Here is a 6,000-nt window from a genome sequence, read left to right as displayed (position 1 = left end):
TAAATATATTATATTTTACTATAAAACAAATCTAATATATAAAATTCATATGAATTTTACTTTACAGCGTTGCTAAATTGCTAAATGCTAATGTACAAAGACTTTTACGCGCTGCTTTTTACGCACTGCCGTGCACTCTACGATTTGTAAATTGCAACCCATTTTCTTTGTAACAATCCGGATCTCTCCAACTTGTAAGGTATAAATTTTATTATTTACTTTTTAGTTTTTCAGGTTATATAATTTTTTTAGTAATAATATATATAGTTTTAGGATATGTAAGTTTTGTTCACTTTTTTTGAAAATAAGTACAGTCTATTTTTAAAAAATTAATTTTATCATTTGAGTTTCAAATTTTTTTTTTCAAAGAGAGTGCACAAGAATTGCATTGCATATCCTAAGACTATAAATATAATTTTTTTATACTCATTACAAATTGAATGTGCAATAGTTATGCTTTTGCTTTGTACTCGTGAGGTTTATACATTTTAAAACTATATCTAATATTATTTTACATTTTTTAAAATTATATATAATATTATTATAAAAATTGAGAAGGGAAAAATACCCCGGTTGAAAGATACCTTGTTGGTATAGACGCTTGTCACTCTTTTATTTTGAAAAAAAAAATAGAGTGAATCAGTGCGTAAAGAGTAATATTACTTATCATCTCAATTTTTATTATCTTTTCATTATCATATGATGTGACATTAGGTGATTGAAAATTATTTATTACATTTCACTTGTAAATTTATAATTTAATGTCACATCATGAGATGATAGGAAGATGATAGAAGTTGAAATGATGAATATATTTTTTCTGTCTAAATAGAACAAAAAATATGAAAAATACTAGAATTCAAACGGAGAAGCCCATGCCTAAAATAATTGGTCTAGTTCCAAATCCAAATCCAAATCCCTTGTTTAGACCATATATTAAAATTTGGATTTGCACCAAAGCTAAACAAGTTTTTAAGGTTTTCATAATTAATTTACAACGGAATCTTGGTTGCGTTTAGATGGTGAGATGATCTTAGATATTTCATGAATAGTAATGAAAAAATAGTGAAAAAATGATAAAATATTGAATAATAGTAAATAATAGTAAAAAATAGTGAAAAGTATATGAAAAATAACGATAAAATAATGAATAATAGTCGAGTGTTCTGACTCAGAATATTTCACTATCTAAATGGAGTCCTATGGTTGAAGTAGTTTTAGACTATTTCACTAATATTCATAAATAGCTCAATACTATTTATAAACTATTCTTTATTCTTCATTATTATTTACTATTATTTAAAAATTATCTGAGATTACATTAGCATTCATACGTAGTCTAGTTGTGTTGGGGTAGTTAGATCACTCTACTACTATTTATTATTTTATCATTATTTTTTACCTATTTTTTATTATTATTTTTTAATATTTAATATTTTATTATTACTTTTTTATTACTATTTATAAATTATTTGAAATAATCTCACTACCCAAACGTATCCGAAGGGCCATGTTCGGGAGTCACTGAGAAATTGGGGAGATGGGTTTTATTATGGATAAGAGTAATTCACCGTGAAAACGGGGTTATGTGAGAGCAAAGGTTTCTTTGGGTATTGTTGTATGGAGGTAGGTTTATGTTAGGATTTGGTGGATTTGCCTCGTTTGGATTTGAATATGAGTTGAGATGAATTGTGAATAGTAGTGAGATGTATTGTAAATAGTAATAAGATTTATGAGTTAAAGTTGATGAATAGTAGTGAGATGAGTTGTGATTCCAAACCGTTTTAGATAGACGCTGCTTGCCGTCTTTGCTATTTCTTACTAGAAAAATACTGGTTTGACAAAAATATTTTATAAAAATTTATAAATTGACATGGCTCAATATAACAAGTTAAATCGTAATTTTTTTTAGTATAAAATAAAGAGTAATTCTATTCATAGTCCGGTTTTGAAATCACACACTACACACTTATGACATAGCAAACCCGAACTCTCCTCCGTGATTCCTCAATCGCCCTCTGAGAAATCTCTCATCCCTCTCCCTCATGATTCGTTCAGCTCTCTACCCATCTAAGAAATCCCCTCTCCCCCTTGATTCCTAGTTGCCCATCCCCTCTGAGACTCACGAGTGTTGCTCACCTATCATAACAAAGATAATGAAGAAGTATGGAGCAGTATGGCGAGAGAAAACTTGTGTGAGCTGAGCGCGGCCCCAAACGATCGTTTTCGTCGGTCGGTAATCCTGGTCGGCTGTTTGTTTAGAGAGAGAGAGAGATTGCCATAGAGAGAGTACCTACGCTGTTTGTTTTCTGGTTTCCGCTTTGGTAACTATGGCAGGTGAAGTGCAGAGTTTGTGAAGTTGGAAACCGAATAGAAGAACAAAATATTTTGTAAACTCTGTTGTTTTTTTCCTAATTCCTATCGTATTCAAGATGTGTTTGGATACTTTAGCAATTTTTTTTTTCTTTGTAGTCGTTATGATTACATGGGTTCTTTGAATTTCTAGAACTTTCTGGTTTGATGAAATTGTTCTTTTAGGTTCTTTTGGATTCGACTGAGTTAGGAAGGGAAAGGGGATTCGGCTGGGTTAGGGAGATAGTAGTCTAACGAATCGTTTTGAAATTAAAAAAAAAAAAAAAAAAAGAAGCCAGCTCAGCTGGAGTGACGTGTTGGAGAGTTAATGGCCTAAGAATAGAATTACTCGAATAATAATAAACACATAACTCTTTAAAATAGTTTATCAGTGAGAAAAAAAAGGACATATAATAAGGTCTCAATCACGTTTAAAGTTTCCATTGATGTATAGGCGTCGTTTGATTACGTAATTTAGATGAGATGAGATATTTTATTAAAAATTAAATAAAATATTGTTATAATATAAATTTTTAATATTATTTTTCTTTTAGAGATTTAAAAAAAATTGAATTGTTTATTATATTTTGTGTAGAAATTTGAAAAAGTTATAATAATTATATAAGATGATATAAGATAAAATAGTTTAATTTTATATAACCAAACCAACCTAAACGTATAGAACTGAGCTTTGGATTTGAGTCATTTCTTGAACAAAATCATAGAATAAGAACCACATTCCAACTAGTGTCTACATCCTTTGGTGATAATAAAATAATATTTCTTTCTTTATGTTAGTGTCCGGTCGAAGTAATTATATGATATCAACTTATCTCATCATTATAATTTTTTTAAATTCTTTGTGGCGCCCCCAATCCCCCTTATATAAATACACAGGGATCGAGACGCCAGGATGGTGACAACACGGTCACACATCCCAACGAAGTGCCAGTGTGTGTACATGAAACAGTGTACAAATAAAATAACGCAGCGGATAGTCAACTAAGTACCAGAATTTATTTACAATCAAACATCAGTAAAGATTTAAATAACAGTTATACAGTAATCCATAAAATATATTACAATAGTTTCAGATAAACAAACGAGTGATCCCAGATCACTCCTCAGGCGGAGCCGTCTCCTCAGGCTCGCCGTCCTCCTCCTCATCTGCATCAAAATCTGCGTTACCACAAAATGGTATCGCAGGTAAGTATAACCCAAAACAACAACGTAATATAAAATGCATTAAATGCAACTAACATGCATGCACATGAAAAATATGCATTTTTCCACAAAACATCATTTTCTCCGAAAATGATAATTTTCCAACACACGCCAAAATCCCATTTTGGCCCAAAATATCCGTACAACATTTTCTCAGAAAATGATTTACCCAAAAACCAACTCGCACTATTTTCCCAGAAAATAGTGCATTAATTCCAAATGCACCATGCATTATTTCCATATGCACCATGGCCTCCCCTATGGACCATCCGCAAGTCCTGGCTTCGTAGCGGTGCTCAGTTCCGCTCCCAGCGCGTACATGGCCAAGCACCCACACTACGCAACGAGCGATGCCCAGTTCCGCGCCCAGCGCGTACGTGGCCAGACATCCTCTAGTCCCCGCCAGCAGAAGGACCACGGAGTCGGCACGAGACCATCTCGTCCGATCCCATTGTCACCCGGCGACAATCCAGGGGACGTTACTCAGTTTATTCCGCTCCCGAGTAACCAGAGGAGCTCCACCGAGTTAATACCCCATCTCGGCTTGGGGTCGTGATACACACGCACCAAAAATCCATTCTCACATGAAAACTCAGTTTTCATAAACACATGAACATGAATGCAATACACGAAAACCCAGTTTTCTTTTACAAACATGATCATGCATGAAATAATGAAATGCACATGTACCAACACAATATCCAAACCAACAATTACCAATCCAATCAAATCCAACCAAACAACTCCAATCACAAATCCATCCGACCCCCGAACTCCTCGGACTCAGTCCGGCATGCCAAAAATACAGTGAAATGGGTTAGTACAAAAATACATTTAAATTACGAAAGTTCTTTGGAGAAATACTTACAATGCTATATAATAATTTTCTAAGGATCACGAAGTTGAAAAATGCGACGTTTGAGCAACACCACAGTGTAAAATACACTGTGGCCGTGGGTCACAAATACTAACTTTCAAACGGAGGCAAACGAAGACCCAAGATTGATAGGGTAGGGCCTAGGGAGGTCGGTGAAGCTAGTGGTGGTGGTGGTTGGCCGTGGGTGGCGGCGAAATGGGCGGTAGAAGACCAAAATGCCCAAATAGGAAATGTAGATGGTGGAGCTTCACCGGTGGCGGATCGGAGCTGGGGTTGGGTCCAATGGGTTGCTAAGAGGTCGAGGATGATGTGGTAGGAAGATGGTGGCCAATGGTGGTGCGACGGCGGCGCAGCGGCGGAAAGAGTGCCGCGGCTTCCAGCCGTGCGTAGAGGCTCACGGCGGCTCGAGGGAAGCTGGAATTGATGGGGGTTGGTCGCCGGCGGCAGGGGGAGCGAAGGAGGCGGGCGGTGTCGACCACCGCCGGTGCACGGCGGCGGGCTGGGGGAGAGATGAATGCACGGCGAGAGAGAGAGAGAGAGAGTCGCGCACGGGAAGGAAATCAGGAAGGAGAAAAAGAAAAGAAAAAAAAGAAAAGAAGAAACGAAAAAGAAAAGGAAAAGAAAAATAGAGGGAAAAGAAATGAGGTCCAATCCTCATAACTTGGATCACAAAAATGATCCAACGGAAACGATTTCAAAATCACAAGTTAAATAAAATAATTTAAACGTAATGGTAAAGTCAATTTGAAATAATTAAATCTCACAGTAATTAAATAAATATTAAAAGTAATTTAAATGCATAACAATAAATAAATATTAAGAAAGCTCATAAAAATAATTTTCACCAAATTAAAATCATAGAAATAAACTCATTAAAAATCCAACCAATTTTAAAATAAGAGAATAAATTTAAATAAATAAAAATAATCCTTTAGTAAAAATACACTAAAATGCGGGGTGTTACATCCTCCCCCCTTAAATAAAATTTCATCCTCAAAATTGGCAAAGTCAACATTAAGACTAAGATAGGAATAAGATTCAACTAAGAGCAGACTAAGAATATACCGCCAAAATAGTCCGGCAAAGCCACTCTATAAGCAACAAGCCCAACCTTCTCTACGATCTGAAAATGGCCGACATATCTTGGACTAAGCTTTCCTTTCTTACCAAAGCGCTTAACGCCTTTCATAGGAGAGACTTTAAGATAAACCCAATCACCTACTTTAAAGGATAAGTCTCTTCTTCTTGTATCTGCGTAACTTTTCTGGCGACTTTGCGCTTCAACCATTTTAGTCCTTATAAACTGAACTTGATCCTTCATTTCTTGAATTATCTCAGGCCCAAACAATTTGCTCTCGCCAACTTCATCCCAACATAAAGGCGATCTGCACTTCCGTCCATATAAAGCTTCATACGGGGCCATCTGAATGGAGGAATGAAAACTGTTATTATAAGAGAACTCAATAAGCGGTAAGTGATTTTCCCAACTTCCTTAGAATTCCATGACATAAGACCGCAACATATCCTCCAGAGTCTGAATAGTACGC

This window comes from Juglans microcarpa x Juglans regia, chromosome 4S, assembly GCF_004785595.1.
Source record: "Juglans microcarpa x Juglans regia isolate MS1-56 chromosome 4S, Jm3101_v1.0, whole genome shotgun sequence".
NCBI classification, from domain to species: domain Eukaryota; kingdom Viridiplantae; phylum Streptophyta; class Magnoliopsida; order Fagales; family Juglandaceae; genus Juglans; species Juglans microcarpa x Juglans regia.
Note: the sequence above shows the minus strand (reverse complement) of the source record.